Source organism: Neofelis nebulosa, chromosome 12 (genome assembly GCF_028018385.1).
Source record: "Neofelis nebulosa isolate mNeoNeb1 chromosome 12, mNeoNeb1.pri, whole genome shotgun sequence".
Lineage (NCBI taxonomy): Eukaryota > Metazoa > Chordata > Mammalia > Carnivora > Felidae > Neofelis > Neofelis nebulosa.
The window spans coordinates 64,274,017-64,294,871 of record NC_080793.1 but is presented as its reverse complement, the minus strand read 5'-3'; the positions used below and the strand labels follow the sequence as shown (position 1 = coordinate 64,294,871).

The 20,855-nt window shown below is 39.9% G+C and overlaps 1 long non-coding RNA gene across 1 annotated transcript; it reads left to right on the top strand.

The window, feature by feature from the left end:
- Nucleotides 1-558: 558 nt before the first annotated feature.
- LOC131491921 (uncharacterized) lies at nucleotides 559-3,258 on the top strand. The gene is made up of 2 exons (XR_009251723.1): nucleotides 559-2,987; nucleotides 3,148-3,258. It is a non-coding gene; the product is annotated as an uncharacterized LOC131491921 (long non-coding RNA).
- The last annotated feature ends 17,597 nt before the right edge of the window (nucleotides 3,259-20,855 follow it).

The following is a 20,855-nucleotide window of genomic DNA, read 5'->3' as shown; positions in this document are numbered from 1 at the left end:
GGACTTGCCTAACCAGCCCCATAATCACATGAACTAATTCCTTCCAATAAAACTTACTATATTTACCTCTTACTGGTTCTGCCTCTCTGGTTGGACACAATGATGGTGTGTTAAAAATGAAAAGTACTATATAGCTGAAAGGTATTTTATGGGTACCTATGAATTGTGTGATGTCATGATACAATTACAGTTTAAATGTGCTGGGGGAGGATGGCAGGATAGAGATAAATCTGAAAAGACTGGGTGATGGGATGTGGTTCCACAACCAGCAGGATGTATCATTTTGAATAAGCGACATAATCTCTCTGCGGACCTTCATTTCCTCACTTATTTGACATAAAGGGAAGAAGTTATACCAGATGGTCTCTAAAGACTATTTCAAGGCAAAAAAGTCTAGAATTATGAGTTTGCTTTATATCCATAATTAGGCTTTAAAATATTTTTTTTTAATGTCGGCTTTAAGATATCATTTATAAACAGTAAAATTTGTTAATTAAAAACATTTTTTAAAGTTTATTTTTTTATTTTGAGAGAGACAGAAACGTGTGAGTGGGGGAAGGGCAGAGAGAGAGGGAGAGAGAGAGAATCCCAAGCAGGCTCTGCACTGTCAGCACATAGCCTGATGTGGGGCTTGAACCTTGAAATTGTGAGATCATGACCTGAGCTGAAACTGAGAGTTAGACACTCAACTGACTGAGCCATCCAGGCACCCCAGATTTTGTCAATTTTAAGTGTACAGATGGACGACTTTTAACAAATGAACCCAGTAGTATAACCACCACATCATCCCACAAAGTTCCTTTCCTGCCCTTGCCATCCATCCCCTCCCCCAAGCTCGGTGCTTGGCATTCACTGCTTTCTGCCACTATAGCTTTGCCTTTATTGGAATTTCATATAAATGGACTCATACAGTCTGTATTCTTTTGTGTCTGGCTTTTTTCACTTAGCACAATGCTTTTGAGATTTATATCTTTGATTATCAGTGCATTATGTTATAATTTCATATTGTTATTTGTATTTTTTCTGAAAAAACTGTTTATGTCCTTTGCCCATTTTCTATTGGGTCATTGATCTTTTCCTTATAAATGTATAGAAGTATATTTTTAAAAACTCAGTGAATAATTTGGAAGTTTATTTTTTCTAAAACTGCTTGAGTGTTTTCTCCTACCAAATGGCCCACTTGAAACTGATGGCCACTGATGCTTGCCATTCTTTCTCTGTCTGCCCCCTGGAGGCGCTGTCTCCTTTCCACCTGCCAGCTTGCTGAGGACATGCAAAGGCTGGCCTGTTTCTCACAGTGCCCAGTGGGGAAGCGGGGTCTTGGGAGGAAAAGGAGAGCACAGAGCACCTGCTTATACCCCTGCTCCTTGGCATCCATCTTGGAGTGGGTGGTTCCTGGCTGCAGAGGGACAGCCCAGCCCTGCTTGTGGTCCCTGAACCTGTGCTCCCAGCCCTAGGACCAGAGACCCTGCATGACCAAAACCTGGATTTGTTTGAACTTGCAGCCAAGCCTCCTTTTAGTCCTGTGCACTAGGATGTACCAAGGAGTGGGAGAGGGACTGTCCTCTTATCCCCTTCTGCTTCATTACCCACCACAAACACTCAGGAAACCTTCACAGGGTGGGGCATTCTCCCAAGTGGCCACTTCGAAATCCTTAGTGTAAAGGGAACCCTGTGCAGTTCTGTGGGGCTGGGAGAACAAAGGGTGATGGGAAATCCACTGGGATAGACAAGGTCACTCCAGCCCCAGAGGCCACCTGGATGCCACCCCTATCTCTCCTCTTTCCCAGGTTGCCCCATCTTGTTGGGGTGCTGGGAAGAACCCACATCTCCCACGGTCCCACTCTGGGCAGCTAGAAGAAGGGCAAGCCTTGACCAACTGCACTGGGATGGTTGTGTGCCCAGCTTCCCAGAGAGATCATGTAGCCCATAGGGGTTAGGGTCTGTTGGGTGACATTGTGTGGGTGACTTCTGTTGGGTGACTTCAGATACACTTCCTGGCAAGTGGGCTATCCTGTACCAGCCTCGGTGCCTAAGTACCAAGCACTCAGTCCCTGGGGAAAATGCATCTTGTTTGCCAAACATCCCATTGGACACCCACTAAGGGCATACAACCTGCTTGTCAATTGGGGTTACCCTAAACAGGCTCCCCTAGTAAGCTTTCAGTGAGCTTCTCAGATAGGCACTACTAGATTTTGTTCTTCGGCTTTTTTATTTTGTCTCTATCTAGCACAAGAGGATATACAAGCAGCAAGGATAATTTAAAATGAGAATGGTGACAATGGTGAAAAATAGTCTTGGTTCAACTCTAGTGCCTACTTTGTCTCTAATTAAAGCTATTAACTGAAAACGTTTGTACAACAGTTCTCCTCTGATAATTTCAAGTGTGTTTGTGTTCCAGAGTTTTTTGTAGAGCTCTTTGAAATTCCCATGGCTTACCTACTGAATCTTCTTTGGAATCTTCAAATTCCCCAAATCTTTAGAGACTTGGTGGTCACTCACTGGCCAGAGACATTGTAAAAGGATTCTGGAGATTTCAACTTTTCAGCAAAAGCCCTCCCAAATCTTTAGTCTGATTCTGGGATCCCCAAGGAGACTGGGAACCTTTCTCCAGATCTTTCCTGTGAAAGGACCATATGCTCCATCCTCTGATGCAACACAAATAGCTACTGTGAAGCTCAGTGGTGAGTTTCAATGAGTTTATTCCACTATCTGTGACCCAGGTAGGCTTGGACTTATAGGTATGTTTATGTTATGTTTCATATTCAGATGCACAGTTCCAACAGTATACTTTATAAATTGTACTCTTTGTCTTCCTTGTAATCTGTCAAGCACCAAGTATAGTGTCATCTCTGTGTGGATGCTCTACAAATGCTAATTGGTAGTGATCAGGATAATGATGTTGACAAATGACTCCATGAAACTGATGAATCATTTGGTGGAAGAGGCCTGGCACAGCAGTTATGTAATGTTGCTTCACCGAACAGGTAATGTTTCATACCTCAGAGCAACACAAAACATTTTGCCTGCCAGTGTTACTATTTCTAGTCAGAGCCAAAAAGGCATCTTGGGAGAGAGAAGAACTTTTGAATGACATTGACCCTGTAAGCAAACCTTAAAGAAATACTGCTGTTTCCTTTGGTGCAGGCTTGACCAAAACCTGGCTCCCGCATGAGTTGGCAATCAAACAAAAAGATGAAGCAAGAAGTTTGAATCAGCTAATAAAAATAAATAAACTAATTCATATGAGTATTAGCACTTCAGTCTCTAGTCTACCATTCATTCCATCCAGTGTATTTTAAAAAAAGTTTTTAATGTTTATTTATTTGTGTGAGAGAGAGACAGAGCATGAGTCAGGGAGGGACAGAGAGAGAGAGGGAGATACAGAACCCGAAGCAGGCTCCAGGCTCTGAGCTGTCAGCACAGAGCCCGATGTGGACCTCAGACTCACAGACCGTGAGATCATGACCTGAGCTTAAGTTGAAAGCTTAACCAACTGAGCCACCTAGGCGCCCCAAGAATTCTTTTAATTGGAATGTATCTATAAAAACATAGATAAATACTAAAGAAGCAAATTCCTAATACTTGCTTCCTGGCAAATTCATAATTAGTTTCAGATTCATTATGAATCTTTCATGCGTGTAGGTGAGGCCAAAAAAAAAAAGTACTCATATGTTTTCTAAAAAATTAAGTTTTGGGGCGCCTGGGTGGCGCAGTCGGTTAAGCGTCCGACTTCAGCCAGGTCACGATCTCACGGTCCGTGAGTTCGAGCCCCACGTCAGGCTCTGGGCTGATGGCTCGGAGCCTGGAGCCTGTTTCCGATTCTGTGTCTCCCTCTCTCTCTGCCCCTCCCCCGTTCATGCTCTGTCTCTCTCTGTCCCAAAAATAAATAAAAAACGTTGAAAAAAAAATAAAAAAAAAAATTAAGTTTTTTCTTAATTTTTGAACAAAAATTAAGTCATAACCTTAACTTAAAATGTAAAACAAAAAGTGTAGTTAAATATTAGAATTTTGAACATAAGGGATTTTTTTTTTTTTTTTTTTTTCCTACAGAAGCCAAAATCTAGTACTTAGATGTATTTCTTTGGACAATCAGGCTCATCATTTTAGATCAGGGGTTGCAAATTCCTGGCCGAATCTGGCTCATAGACAGGTGTTATTCAGTTTGAATAATCATTAACACTTTACAAATGTGAAAACGTCACCACTCTCCAGTTATCAAAACCCTCACCAAACTCTACTGATTCCCCTTCAGCATTTATTTGCATTTTCCTGCAGGGTCCTCCAAAACATTTCAATTTGCAGCTGTCTTAGATGACATTGATGTCTCCTTGCTTTTGCTACTCTGATGAAAACATTCTGAGTCAAGGAATTAGAGGGTAAACCCTGTTCCCACCATGGATTCCACATCATGGCCTGTCTTGTTCTGAGTATGAGCAAAAGGAGACAAAAATAGCAGAGGATGATTACCCTCTCATAATCAAAGAAGGGCAAATTGAAATAAACTATCTTTCTATTTTTAACCTTTCGGTTTTGCAAAAGTAAAAAAATTGATGATATTTAGGGTTGGGGAGAGTGTGGAGAAATGGAAATTTGCTGGTAATTGATGCAATTTTTCACCAAAAAATTGGAAATGTTTATAATTTTAAAAATGTACATACTATTTGCCTTAGCAAATCCACTTTTATCCTACAAAATAGTCACATAAATATGGAGATTACATATTTAACATTTTCAAAGACTTTAATTGTAGCACAGTTTGTAATAGCAAAAAAGCCCCCCCCCCAAAAAACGAAAACAACAAAACACAAAAAACCTGCAAATAAACTAAATGTTCATCAGTAGGGAAGTATTTAATTATGGTTACATATGATGGTTTATTTAAAAAATTTTTAAAAGGTTTTATTTATTTATCTTGAGAGAGAGAGAGTGGGGGAGGAGAGAGAGAGAGAGAGAGAGAGAGAGAGAGAGAGAGAGAGAGAGAATCCCAAGCAGGCTCCACGTTGTCAGTGCAGTGGGGCTTGAACTCATGTACCATGAGATTATGACTTGAGCCGAAGTCAGACGCTTAACTGACTGAGCCACCCAGGTGCCCCTACATATGATGGTTTAAAAGAAGGAACGGGGGGTGCCCGGGTGGCTCAGTTAAGCATCTGACTTTTGCTCAGATCACGATCTCACAGTTTGTGAGTTTGAGCCTCACATTGGACTCTGTGCTGACAGCTCAGAGCCTGGAGCCTGCTTCAGGTTCTGTATCTCCCTCTTTTTCTGTCCCTCCCCACTCCTGCTCTCTCTCTCTCTCTCTCTCTCTCTCTCTCTCTCAAAAATAAATAATAAACTTTAAAAAAATAAATGAAAGAACTATATCTGTGTGTAATAGAAATGTATCAAGGATATGATATAACTCTAAGTGCAAAAAACAAACTTTAGAACACTTCACAATATGATTCTATTAAAAAAACAAAATAAGATAACTGTGTGTGTGTGTGTACTTTGACATGTAGATGTAGGTATATGCATAAAATCTGGAACAGTGGTACTCAACCTGAAGAGATTTGCCCTGCCCTCCCAGGGGACATTTGACAATGTCTGCAAATGTTTTTGAATTTCATGACTGAGGAAGGGTGCTACTGGCATCTAGTAGGTAGAGGCCAGGATGCTACTAAACACCTTACAGTGCATAGGGCGGTTCCTACAACAAAGAATTAACTGACTCAAAAAGTGAATAGTGAGGTTGAGAAACTCTGGTCCATGAAAATAGGTAGCAAACTATCTCTAGTAATGATAGGAGGATTAGGAGATTCTTTTTATATTATTTTGTATTTTGACGTATTATATATTTTTTTCAATGTATTCCTTTGAAATTAAAACAAATGAGAAATGCAGGGCCTTAGCTGGGACAGAATTACAGTTGTAGGAAGGCCTTACACATTTTCATTCACAAAGATGGGCGGTCCACATCCAACAGTTGGGGAAATAAGCAATAATTAAAAAATTAAGGCAAAATAGTTATTTTAGGCAAAGAAGTATTTATCAGTAGATAATGAGTTTGCCCTCTCAGTACCGATTTTGTTCCATTTAGATAGATAGTTTCACACTTAGACAGCCAGTGCTTCCTTCCCCAGGATTACCTCTATAAAGCTCTCAGGTGCTATCTGTGCACATGCCCTCTCCTACACTGCACAGGACTGAGAAATTTCACACCCCCATTTGGCAGGGAGCTAAGGGCAGCCTCAGGTCAACAGTCACCAGGAACAGAAGCCCCAAGTCCCCTCAGCCCTTGTGGAACTGAGATTCTGCCAACAACCATGTGAGCATGAAAGCGAATTCTTTCCTGGCCAAGCCTGTCAGACAACAGAATTACAGCCTTAGGGGGGACCCTGGAGCAGAGGAACTGCTTAGCTGTGTCTAGACTCCTTCCGGGAAAAACTGTGAGATAAGGAATGTGTGTTGTTTTGAGCCGCTAGGTTTTTGGTAATTTGTTATGTAGCAATAGGTAACTACTAAAGTCATGAAGTTTTACAACTTTTGACAGTGAGTCAGAGCCAAAGCAGTGACCAGTCACTGAATTTTCTTTCAACAGAGAGGGCACTGTACTGTCATTCCACTAGCCCAAGAGAATGCTGGACAAAATTCATGGGTTAAATGGAACCACAGGAAACAAAATCACCTCCATTACAGGTTAGGGCATTTAAGATGTATGTGTGTGATTGATATAAGCACTACCCTCAAGTGCATTTTCCCTCTAAAATCTTTTAATCTGGTTTGTAGTTGTTACCACAGACTATCACAGAGAACCCAGGACTGACTTATGGCCCACCCGGCTCCCTGTGGTGTCTAAAAGTTTCCAGGGGAACAGTGCCCTATAGAGAGGGAGCTTTTCTTACCTTTATGGAAAATAAGTTTCCAGAGAACTATATCTGTTGAAAGTATTTTGAGGTGAATCATGTCAGCCTGTTGACAGAAATACATAAAGCCTAATGTTTCAAGATTTCAGGAATGAGTATCATCAGGTAAAGAGTACTCTAAAAAAACTGATGTTCCCATGGCATGAGGACCTCCTGCACAGTTGTCACCTTCGAGAGTATCTTTTTTTAGCCCTAACTTTACCCTCTTCTTTTATATGAGCTATGATGTTATGTCAAACTCCTTTAAAGAAGACAGATCATTACTCTGATTTTTAATAACACTAATAAAATAGGTAACAGAATTCTTACTTTCTGATCACTTACTCTATGTCAGGCATTGTTTTCAGTGATTGGCGTAGATGACCTCAGAACACATTCCTTAAAAGAATGTGGTTAATAGTAATCATTACCATTTCACAGAGGAAGAAACTGAGTTTTTTGGATGAAACATGACTTGCCCAAGATCAAGTAGCCATCTGGAAGGGGGCAGGGAATAATAACCAAGCAATTTGGTTAGTTCATTGGTTAGTTAAGAATTGAATATCTCCCCACAAAATGACTCGCCTATATCATTTTTTAAATCAGTCAATGTATAATTTACATACCATAATGTATATAATTTTCCATATACTTGGATGAGTTTTGAAAATTTATACAGCTGTGTAATCACCACCACGATCTATATTTAGACCTTTCCATCATCCTAAAATGTCCCCTGTTTCCCTACCTAGTCAATTCCCACCTCTACCCCCAGGCAACTGCTAATCTGTTTTCTATCCTTCTAGATTAGATTCATCTTTACTAGAATTTTTGTATAATCAGACTTATAGAGTTGTACTCACTTGTGTCTGGCCTTTTTCACTCAACATAATCTTTTAAGATTTATCAATACCGTTATGTGTATTAGTAGCTCCTTTTCATTGCTACATGCTACTCCTTTATATGGTTGTATATTTTATTCACTTAGGAGGCCAGCATTATCCTAATAACAAACCCAGACAAAGATATTTCAAGAAAATAAAACTAAAATCACCAAATCATTAAATCATCAATTCATTAATTCACCAAAATTCCTTGCGAATATATACAGGAATCCTCAGTGAGATATTAGTAAGTGGAATCCAGAAATACATAAAAAGGACAATATACGCTGATCACACTTTATTTTTTAGAGCAGTTTTAGGTTTACCACAAAGTTCAGCAGAAGTTATAGAGAGTTCCCATATAACCCCACCCCCACACATGTAAGCCTTCCCCGCTATCAACATCCTGCACCAGTGTGGTACTTTTGTTACAATCCATGGCCCTACATTGATACATCATTATCAGCCTAAGTCCATAGTTTACCTTAAGGTTCATTCTTGGTGTTGTATATTCTATGGGTTTTGAAAAAAAGGTAATGACATGTATTTACCATTGTAGTATCATACAGAATAGTTTCACTGACTTAAAATTCCTCTGTGCTCTATTTATTCATCCCTCTCTTCCTCCAACCCCCTGGCAACCACTGATCTTTTTTACTGTCTCCATAGTTTTGTCTTTTCCAGAATGTCACATAGTTGAGATCATACACTTCCAGAGCCTTTTTAGATTTTTTTTTTTTTTCACTTAGTAATAGGAATTTAAGATTCCTCCATGTCTTTCCATGGCTTGATAGCTCATTTATTTTTAGTGCTGAATAATATTCCATTGTCTAGATGTACCACAACTTATTCATTTGCCTACTAAATAACATCTTGGTTGCTTCCAAGTTTTGGCATTATGAATAAAACTGCCATAAGTGTCCATGTGCAGGTTTTTGTGTGGACATAAGTTTTCAAATTATTGTGTAAATGCCAAACAACTCAATTGCCAGATTCTATGGTAGGAATATATTTAGTTTTGTCAAAAACTGCCAAATTGTCTTTCAAAGTGTCTGTACCAGTTTGTATTCCTACCAGTGTAACTGAGCCAAGATGAGTTCGCTCCTTGGTGAGTCAGAAACTGCACTAGGCTGAGTTGTTACACAAAGAAAACTTAATTTGCAGCAAATAAGGAGATCACAGGAATGGCTTCCAAAGCCATAACGCCTCAAGCAAGGATGGATACGTTCTTTTTATTCAGGGATGGGATGAATATTTAGATAGAGAAGTCTTGTTGTGTGTAGAGGTGGGCATAAGGTTGTGCATGCATTTCAAGGAAACATTCCTATACACACATTGTATGTTATGTATATGAGGCTTGTGCTCCTCCTTAGGTGGAGATTTTAGTATTATAAGGAAGTAAAAGTAGTTGTCACTCATTCTAGAAGTCACTCCATCATCCATCTGTGCAGATGTGAGTCAGGGGTTAAGCTCAAACTGGTCTCGGTGGTCTGGTCTGGCTGGAGGTCTTGTCAGAGCAGTGGCTATCGCTGGAGGGGTGGTTTCACTTTGCATCTGCCTGAGTTGAGAGATAAACTGGAAAGAGCTTAGGGAAAAATGTGGAACAAGGGTGGGTGAGTACAAGCAGGTGGGCAATAAAGGTCAGATCTTGGGTTCTAGCTGGTGACATCACAATGAATGAGAGTTCCTATTGCTCCGCATCTTCACTAGTTTTTGATAGTGTCAATATTATGAATTTTGGCCATTCTAATGGATGTACAGTGGTATCTCATTGTTGCTTTAATTGCGTTTCCGTGACATATGATGTAGAGTGTCTTTTGATATGCTTACTTGCCATCTGTATATCTTCTTTGTTGAGGTCTCTGTTAAGGTCTTAGTGGCCCATTTTTTTTTTTTTTAATGTTTATTTATTTTTGACAGAGAGAGAGAGAGAGCGAGCAGGGGAGGGGCGGAGAGAGAGGGAAACAGAATCCGAGGCAGGCTCCAGGCCTGACATGGGGCTTGAACTCACGAACTGCGAGATTGTGACCTGAGCTGAAGTCGGGTGCTTAATGGACTGAGCCACCCAAGCGCCCTGGCCCATTTTTTAATTGAGTTGTTAGTTTCCTTATTGTTAAGTTCTTTGTATATTTTGGAAAACTGTCCTCTATCAGGTATGTCTTTTACAAATATTTTCTCCCAGTCTGTGGCTTGTCTTCTCATTCTCTTGATATAGAGAAGACATATTTAATTAATGAAGTCCGGCTTATCAAGTCCTTTTTTAAAAAATGAATTGCACCTTTAGTGTTATACAAAAGGTCTTTTTAAACGTAATTTTAACATCTGAAAAATATGCTGTCATGTTAACCTGGCAAAATTTATTACAAGTTTCCTATCTGGAGATTACTTCCTAATTTTCTCTACTTAAAAACACTGCCTTGAGAACTTTTTTAAAGTACTAAGTATTTAAAAATTGAGTATTCACATACCCTAGTGTGCAATTCAGTTTTTATTATATGCAAAAAAGTTGTGGGACCATCAAGAACATTTTTATTCTTCCCCAAAGAAATGCAGTACCTGTTAGCTGCCACACCTCATCCCACCTAGTGATAACCACTAATCTACTTTCTGTCTACATAGAATTTGCCTACTCTGGATATTTTATACAAATTAAATATAAATTTGGCCCTTTGTCTCTGGGTTCTTTCACTTAGGATAATGTTTTTATGATCCATTTTGGTTTAATTTTTGTGTACCATGTGTGGTATGTGCTATAAAGAAAAGAGGGAAAGTAACCTGAAAAGAGAGGTAGTCTTGGGGCACCTGGGTGGCTCAGTCCGTTAAGCACCTGACTTTGGCTCAGGTCATGATCTCATGGCTTGTGAGTTCGAGCCCCACATCAGGCTCTGTGCTGACAGCTCAGAGCCTGGAGCCTGCTTCGGATTCTGTGTTGCCCTCTCTTTCTTTGTCCCTCCTGCTCATGCTCTCTCTGTCTCTCAAAAATAAATAAACATTAAAAAAAAAAAAGAGAGAGATAGTCTCTAAATGGAGATGTATTTTTAGAATTAAAAAAAAAAAAAAGCAGTTTTTACTTGCTAAGGAGCTCTTACAAAACCAGACCTCTGATAGAGGCTGATAATTTTCTGGCCTTTGTGCATATCTTTGAATGGATCAGTTTGGATTCTAAGAAAACAAGATTAACAGGGTTTAGGAAAGCCTTAGTTGTCACTTGGATTTAGAACCCAGCTGCTATCTGTGCAGGGTTTTTGTTTTGCTGCTGCAGAACAAAAGCTGATGGGTTTTTCCTGGAATTCTAACTCACAGATTCTAATTGCCTGAGCCTGACTGTAAACTGAAACCTGAAACCATCCGCTGTGGGCTATTTCAGCCTCAGCACAAAGTGTGCTGGATGAAAAGCAGACATCTCTCAGGCTGAGGGATCGTTGCAGATTCAGAACACCCTGTGTGGGGCCACAAACGGAAAACACCATGGACGCTGTCTGGACTGCCTGGGTCACATGCAAGTGTCTACAGGAAAGGGCTTGTTCCCTACTTGGACCATTTGGAATCAGGCTGCTGATCGGCTTTATATTTCTGACACAAAATGAATTGCATTCCAACCTTTGATTTCTTCCAAGAACTACGTATAAGTTTGTGGAGGATGCATTGCAGGGACTGTGAACTTTCTGCCTACTCCTGGTGGAGTGGACTCTTGACCCCCTCTCAGGGGCAGCTCCCTGTTGATGATTATATTTGGCTTTGTGGATCAGCAGCAGTACTGTTAAGCTGACCCAATTTTCCTTGTTTTTCTCCTAGTACACACACTTTAGTACAGCAAACAGATCATTAAGTGCAGCAATCCCTCAAAAAGGATCAATTTTTTCGAGGTGTTTACTGGATATATCATCAGGATGGAAGGGGTGGGAGGTTATGAAAACCCACTTTGAAATTTTTAAAAATTCAAGATTTTCTCCTGATGGATTCCTGGACACGACCTGTCTTTCTATTCGAGTTGTATAAAAATATTTTTTCCTGTGAAAATACATTTATTACTTTTGCATACAAGTCTTCTTGATGAAATGTCTGGATAAGAGTAAGGGATGATTAAAAAACATAAATTTATGATTGCTGAAAAGGACACATTGATTTTGCAACAGTGAGAAAAACCAAAACCAAAATCTGGATGTCAGTGGAGCTGGGGGCAGCATTAATGACCTTTGTTTTTCAAAACTGTTCTGGAAGCTTTCCCCTTCTCCGGAAGGAAACAAGGAAACTAGTTGTGCTGCCTTTCCAAACTGCTGAGAAAGTTCTGATTCAGACTGAGGAAGCTAGATCACATCCAACAGTGCTGGCTATGGGACAGCTTGGGTGGCCCCAGCTCTTGGACTTTTAGTGCAAAACACACTCAGGGGGTGGGTGAGCTGGTGTCACAGCTAAACAAAACTGTAACTGAGTGCCTTCTTGCAGTCCCTCTAAAACCAAGGACTCGACTAAATTTTTCCAACTGAACTGGAAATCCTGGGGCTGGAGGCCTCAGTGGGGACCCACTGAGTGTTCTGTTAACCTGGGGGCCCACATGTGGCCTGCTTAGGTTGCACTAACAGTTAAAGTACGCCCTGAGAGGTTGGATGGCCCCTCATCATTTATGACACTGCCTCAGCTGGCAGCCATTTAGATTAGCTTCAACCTATAGCCAGGATGATTCTGTGCCTGAACTCGTGCCTCAGGTCACATAAAAAAGATTCATACAGAAACTTGTGGAGGAAGCCACATGCCTTTCTAAGATAGAGCTTTATAACTAATGGGATTTGTGTTAAACCTCAAGGGGCATAACTGAGATCAATAATAATAAGTGAGCTCACCCTGCTGCACGAAGTCCTACTGATAATTATTTTGCTATAAAGACAGTTTGGCCAAGGGCCAAGGGATGGACTTTACTGAAAAGAATTACCATAGCAGGCCTGGGATATCATCCTTAGAAAGGCCTGCTCGCAAGGACGGCCCTTGATTGGTATCTTAGAACTTGGGTTTTGCATCAGCTCTCATAAACTCTAACTGATAAGTGTGGCTCATTTTGCCTAAACTTTGTACAAACAATGTGGTATATGCTAAACACGTCCTTTCTTGCTGGGGATCTGGAATTTTAGTATATAGTAGGCAGAGGGTATATATGTGACCGGCCCCTCACCTGAGCTCTGTCGTTAATGAGCTACGCTGGTTGGCAATACTCTGCACCTGTTGTCATATATCAGTGCAGGAGGAATTAAGCCTGTTCTATGCAAGTCCACTTGGAGAGAATGTTCAGAAGCTTGTGACCAAATTCCTCTGGACTTTTTTCCATGTGCCTTTTCCCTTTGCTGATTTTCCTCTGTGTCTTTTGCTATAATAAACATTAATTATGTGGTATAACAATTTCTGGGTCCCGTGAGTCCTTCAAGTGAATCATCAAGCCTGGGGGTGATCTGGAAATCTGACACAGAGGTCTTGCTCTAAACCTGTTTTTTTTTTTTTTTTTTGAGAAATATATGAAATTCTGTAATGTTCACAGATCATTGAAAAGTTTTGGGGGGAGGAGTTAAGATGGTGGAGAAGTAGGGGACCCTGGGCTTTTCTTGTCCCTCAAACACAGCTATATTGAGGTCATATCACTTGGAATGCCCAGGAAATCTATCTGTGGAGTGGCAGAAGGATCTCCACGGTTGGAGGGAGACAGCGTGGCAGGTGTAAGGTGCAAGAAAGTGAATTGTGTGAGAAAATAACTGGTGCCATGGAGGAGAGAGAACCCTTTCTGTGGAGAGATGAAAGGGAGAGAGAGAGGTTGAGAGAGTGTGGCATCGAATTCGCACCAGAAGAAAACCTCTCTGGACCATGGACTGGGGAGTGAAAAGTACTGAGTGTCACAGACTTTTTTTTGCAAGCAGTATTTGGTGCTCAAACTCTGAGTTTTTGGAAGTGTGCAACTTTCTCTGGAGGGGGCTTTGGTATGATCTCCTGAGAAGGAGGGAGCTGGCCCCTGAGTGCATAGCCTGGTGTAGTGATCTCCGGGGTGCACTGGGAAACAGTCCTCTTCCTAGAGTACTTTTGGAAGAGGGTTTATTGCCTCCCAAGGTCAAAAGACCCTGCAGGTGCCAGCAAAAGGCCTTTCATCAGCAGAGGAAGGAAGCATATAACCTTTGATGCTTTTAGCAGTGCTACATCATAGATTTCGTGCACTGTGCAGGCGTGGGACTGTTTCTCGGGGACAGAGGACTTCATACAGCATGGAGAGGCTCTACTGTGGAGGAGGGGGGTGGATCCATGCAGTGCAGTCTCCTTTAACACTTTGGATTTTGAATCCCAGCTGAGCGCCAAAGAAAAATGCAGGAGAGTTGTGGCGCAGGGTGAGTTTACTGCCCCCACTAAGTTCAGGAGTCGTGGACAGAGGAGGGTGCGAGATCCCCACTCTGGGGAGGACAGATTGGGTGTTTTCCCCTAAACACCAATACAGTGAGACTTTAGAGAGCAGTATAGTGGCCCTCCATGCAGGCAAGACCCACTGACACCAAGCCCCACCCCCCTGTGCCTGGCAACTGCTTATTTACTAGGGCAAGACTCCTCTAAGCCAGCACAGTGAACCTCTACTCCAGAAAACCATCATGGCAACCACCCCACATGAACCATGTATATTGAAAATTGAATGCTTTCAAGTGCCACATGCAGTTCTGGTGGAAATAGGACCAAGCTTACTTTCATCCTCCTCCTCCTCCTCCTCCTCCTCCTCCTTCTTCTTCTTCTTTCTTCTTTTTTTTCTCTTGGAATCAGGCTCATAGTTTCTTGTTTGTCTTTTTTATTTCTTCTTCTTCTTCTCTCTCTCTCTTTTCTTTTGGATAAGACTTTTTTTATTCTTTTCTTTTTCCTTATCTTCTTATGGTTTGCCTCCCCCTCTGTTTTTACCTTATTTTTCCTTCCCTTCCCCTATATTCATCTGTTGTGTTTCTCAAATTCCACATATGAGTGAAACCATATGACATTTGTCTTTCTCTGACTTATTGTGCTGAGCATAATACACTCTAGTTCCATCCACGCTGTTGCAAAAGGCCATATTTCATTCTTTCTCATTGCCAAGTAGTATTCCATTGTATGTATATAAACCACATCTTCCTTATCTATTCATCAGTTGATGGACATTTGGGCTTTTTCCATACTTTTGCTATTGTTGATAGCGCTGCTATAAACATTGGGGTGCATGTGCCCCTTCGAATCAGCATTTTTGTATCCTTTGGATAAATGCCTAGCAGTGTAATTGCTGGGCCGTAGGGTAGTTCTATTTCTAATTTTTTGAAGAACTACCCTACTGTTTTCCAGAGTGGCTACACCAGTCTCCATTCCCACCAGCACTGCAAAAGGGTTCCCTTTCTCCACATCCTCACCAGCATATGTTTCTTCCTGCATTGCTAATTTTAGCCATTCTGACAGGTGTGAGGTGGCATGTAATTGTGGCTTTGATTTGTATTTCTCTGATGATAAGTGATGTTGAGCATCTTTTTTTTTTTTTTAATTTTCAATGTTTATTTTAGAGACAGAGAGAACATAAGTGGGGGAGGGGCAGACAGAGCCAGAGACAGAATCTGAAGCAGGCTGCAGGCTCTGAGCTCTCAGCACAGAGCCCGACGGGGCTCAAACCCACAAATCGTGAGATCATGACCTGAACCAAAGTCAGACACTTAACAGACTGAGCCACCCAGGTGCTCCTGTTGAGCATCTTTTAATGTGTCTGTTAGCTATCTGGATGTCTTTTTTGGAAAAGTGTCTATTCATGCCTTCTGCCCATTTCTTCACTGGATTACTTGTTTTTTTGGGTGTTGAGTTTGATAAGTTCTTTATTGCTTTTGGTTACTAACCCTTTATCCTATATGTCATTTGCAAATATCTTCCTTCATTCTGTTGGTTGGTTTTAGTTTGGCTGATTGTTTCTCCTTTGCTGTGCAGAAGCTTTATATCTTGATAAGGTCTCAATAGTTCGTTTTTGCTTCTATTTTTTTTTTTGTCTCCAGAGATATGTCTAGTAAGAATTTGCTGTGGCCTGTGTCGAAGAGGTTGCTGCCTGTCTTCTCCTCTAGTCTTTTGATGATTTCCTGTCTCACATTTAGGTCTTTCATCCATTTTGAATGTATTTTTGTGTATGGGGTAGGAAAGTGGTCCAGTTTCATTTTTAGCATGTCACTGTCCAGTTTTCCCAGAACCATTGGCTGAAGAGAATGTCTCTTTTCCATTGGATATTCTTTCCTGCCTTGTCGAAGATTAGTTGGCCATACATTTGTGGGTCCATTTCTGGATTTTCTATTCTGTTCCTTGATCTGTGTGTCTGTTTTTGTGCCAGTACCATACTGTCTTGATGATTATAGCTTTGTAATACAGCTTGAAGTCCAGAATTGTGATGCCTCCAGCTTTGGTTTTCTTTTTCAACCTTACTTTGGCTATTTGGCATTTTCTCTGGTTCCAAACACATTTTAAAATTGTTTGTTCTAACTCTGTGAAGAATGCTGGTGTTATTTTGACAGGGATTGCATTGAATATGTAGATTGCTTTGGGTAGTGTCAACATTTTAACAATATTTCTTCTTCCAATCCATGAGCATGGAATGTTTTTCCATTTCTCTGTGTCTTCTTCAATTTCTTTCATAAGTTTTCGATAGTTTCCAATGTATAGATCTTTTACATCTTTGGTTAGGTTTATTCCTAGGTATCTTATGGTTTTTGGTGCAATTGTAAATGGGATTGATACCTTAATTTCTCTTTTTGTTGCTTCATTATTGACATATAGAAATGCAACCGATTATTGTATGCTGATTTTATATCCTGTGACTTTGCTGAATTCATGTATCAGTTCCAGCAGTTTTTGGTGGAGTCTTTGAGGTTTTCACATAAAGTATCATGTCATCTGTGAAGAGTGAAAGCTTGATTTCTTCCTTGTCACTTTGTACATCTTTATTTCTTTTTGTTGTCTGATGGCTGGGACTAGGACTTCCAGTACTAAGTTAAATAAGAGTGGTAAGAATGGGTATCCCTGTCATGTTCCTGACCTTAAGGGGAAAGCTCTCAGTTTTTCCCCATTGAGGATGATTTTAGCAGTGGGTCTTTCATATATGGCCTTTATGATGTTGAGGTATGTTCCTTCTATCCCTACTTTCTTAAGGATTGTTATCGAGAAAGCATGCTGTATTTTGTCAAATGCTTTTTCTGCATCTATTGAAAGTATCATATGGTTTTTACCTTTTCTTTTATTAATGTGGTATATTATGTTGATTTATTTGTGCATATTGAACCAGCCCTGTAGCCCAGGAATAAATTCCACTTGATCATAGTGAATAATTCTTTTAATGTACTGTTGAATTTGATATGCTAGTATCTTGTTGATAATTTTTACATACAGACTTATCAGGGATATTGGCCAGTAATTCTTTCCTTTTTAGTGGGGTCTTTATCTGGTTCTGAAATCAAGGTAATGCTTACTTCATAGAATGAGTCTGAAAGATTTCCATTTCTATTTTTTGGAACAGTTTGAGATGAAGAGGTATTAACTCTTCTTTAAATGTCTGGTAGAATGTCCCTGGAAAGCTATCTGGCCCAGGCCCAGGACTTTTATTTGTTGGGAGATTTTTTTTTTAATGTTTATTTTTGAGAGAGAAAGAGAGACAGAACATGAGTGGGGGAGGGGCAGAGAGAGAGGGAGCCACAGAAACTGAAGCAGGTTTCAGACTCTGAGCTGTCAGCACAGAGCCCACCGGGCTGGAACTCACGAATCATGAGGTCATGACCTGAGCCGAAGTTGGGTGCCCAACCGACTGCGCCACCCAGGTGCTCCAAAGATTATAACTTATTAAATAAAGTAAAGGGCACCTGGGTGGCGCAGTCGGTTTAGCCTCCAATTCTTGATCTTGGGTCAGGTCATGATCTCACGGTTTGTGGGTTCGAGCTCCACATTGGGCTCTGCACTGATGTTGCAGAGCCTGCTTGGGATTCTGTCTCTCCTTCTCTGTGAACTTGCCCCGCTTGTGCGCTCTCTGTCTCTCAAAATAAATAAATAAACTTTAAAAAATTTAAAAGTAAATAAATAAAGTAAAAAGTCTCTAAGCCTACATATATATATATATATGTATATATATATATATACACACACATATATATATATACATATATATATTAATATATATATATTTTTATAGAGACATATATAAATAAAGAAATGGGGAAGAAAACTTTCCTGTCATCATAAATGCAGAAGGAATGATGGAATTAAAAAAAATCATTTTTGGGGTGCCTGGGTGGCTCCATCAATTAAGTGTCTGAATTCAGTTTAAGTCATGATCTTGTGGTTTGTGGCTTCGAGCCCTAAGTCAGCTCTGCTCTGACAGTGCAGAGCCTGCTTCAGATCCTCTGTCTCCCTCTCTCTCTGCCCCTCCCTCTCTCTTATGCATGTGTACTCTCTCTCTCAAAAATAAATAAACATTTTTTAAAAATCTTTAAAAAAAGATCACTTTTTGGCAATTATCAAAATTGATTTCAGCAGGGATCATAAATAAATGCTAAAACTAATGGGTGAATGTTTGAGAAGTAAGAGGACATATTTAGCCTAAAATTCTCTCCTCCTATTTATTAATACAAAGAATAAAAGGGTAACTTCATTGTGGGGAATCTTAGAAGATACCCCTTTAACAACATGTTCTAAATTAATATCACCAGTGGGGCACCTGGGTGGCTCAGTCGGTTGGGCGTCCAACTTCGGCTCAGGTCATGATCTCACGGTTTGTGAGTTCGAGCCCCGCGTCAGGCTCTGTGCTGACAGCTCACAGCCTGGAGCCTGCTTCGGATTCTGTGTCTCCCCCTCTGTGTGCCCCTGCCCCGCTCCTGCTCTGTCTCTGTCTCAAAAAATAAATAAACATTAAACATTAAAAAAAAATTAATCAATTAATATCACCAGTAATTTAACTGATGGCACATACCTTCACCAGTAGAGAAAACCCAGCAGCACTCTGTGGCATTGCTCCCAGAGGGGCATAGCCTAAATCTAGTCACAAAGGAATATCTGACAAAGCTAAACTGAACAGCATTCAGCAGAACACATTCTGACCTCTTCAAATATACCAGTGTTGTGAAATACAAAGAAAGGCTGAGGGACTGTTGAAGGAAGACTAGATACATGACTACAGAATGCAATGCATAATCTTAGATTTATTTTTTTTTCTGTAAAGGACATTATTAAAAGAACTGGTAAAATGTGAATAATGTTTATAGATTACATAATAATACTATTTTACTAATATCAATTTTGATTTTGAGAAATGTACTGGGATTATTTAAGAAAATTAATTGTTTTTAGGTTATACACACTGAAGTATTTAAGTATTTATACTTATATACTCATGTCTGCCACTTGCACTTCAACATTTCAGGAAAACTTATAAACTCCATTTATTCATCCATTCATCTCTCTATGGGAGTGTGCGTAAAGCAAATGTAGTAAAATGTAAACATTTTGGGAAGTCAAGGTGAAAGTCATACTTTGTATTCTTCCAACTTTTCTATAAATCATATATTTTTTTTAATCAGAGAGAAAAAATAACTCAGAAATGGATCAAGGTATATATAAGTTATCAGAGTTCATTGGCTATATAAGAAAACCACAGAAAGACCATGGATGTTGCAGTCCTCAGGGAGTCAAACACTGCCTGGTGTATCTGCTTCTCACTACATAAAACTTTATTTCCTCCTATTTCATTTCAGAAGTCCAAGGGGGATGCTCATTGGCACATCTTGGATTAAATTCCTTGTCTGGAATTAATGAGGAAGCAGAAGGATGAGATATGATTTTTGGCCCATCTGGGTTGTCTGCTGCCCTGTTGCAGGATCTGTTATTAGCAGACAGTGGGGAAGTACTTAGCAGACATTTGTTATACCACTACAGCTGATAATTCATCATAAGAAATAAAGTATTCCAAGTCAGTGGGAATGGTATGGAATAATTTAATGGTATAAGGACAAAGGACAACTAACTATTCACCCAAAGCAAATATCTGTTGATGCCTACTCATGCCCCATCAAAAAAGCCATAACATACAGTGTAAAGGATAACTCAATTTAATGTGTTGTATATCTTTTACATGGAACTTGACACCATGCAAATTCACTAAGGAAACCTCTTGTGCTGGAACAGCAGCTATGAAACAGAAATGCTTATTTTACACAGTAATATTATGAATAACTTATATAATCATTGAAGAAACCCCTACATTCTTCGAGGTTTCTCTGGAGATAACTGAGTCATAATCACTCTAAACCAAGTATTCCCAACAGGAATTGTATTGTCAAGGAGTCAGAAAATTGGTTTTGGGGTAAGGAAGGTAGGGTGGGGATTTAAAAAATCTTACATTTTATGTATAAAGCATAAATATACAGTACATAAACAGATATACAACACATCTTTGACCTGATCTTATTATTGGGATAAGACAATTAGGAAAAAAAAATCTAAAAGGCCTCCATGGGGAAGTAATAATGAGAAAAAAAGTGGAGAAACACTATGCAACAGATATAAGGAAGGTGAATTTCCACACTTAGTTCAAAATAAGGGCTTATTCCTATTATCTTTGAGGGAGTGTGCTCAGCAGTGAGGAAGAAGGAGGGAATGATTTGTAGATATCTATTCAATTAAATCTATTAAAACATCTCCTTTTTTTTTTCAAGTAAATTGAAGAAATATTGGCCATGATGATGATGGTAGTGACAGTGACAATACTTAACATGTGCATAACTGTAGCCACATGCTATGTGTTCTTCCATTTAATTTAGCTAGATTAACTTCTTTAAGCCTCCTAATGATCTGATGATGTGATGTCTCCATTTTGAAGCTAAGGAAACTAAGATACCAAGTTTACATAACCTACTCAATGTTTCACAGGGATCTGGGAACTCAATATAGGTATTGTGGTTCCAAGTACAGGTTCTCAACTACTGTGTCATGTCAACACCAGAAAGAAACTCACAGAGGTCACTATATAACTAAGTACAAACACAGAAACTGCAGGGGCTACAGAGAATTAAGATTTACACAATCCCACATTTATAAG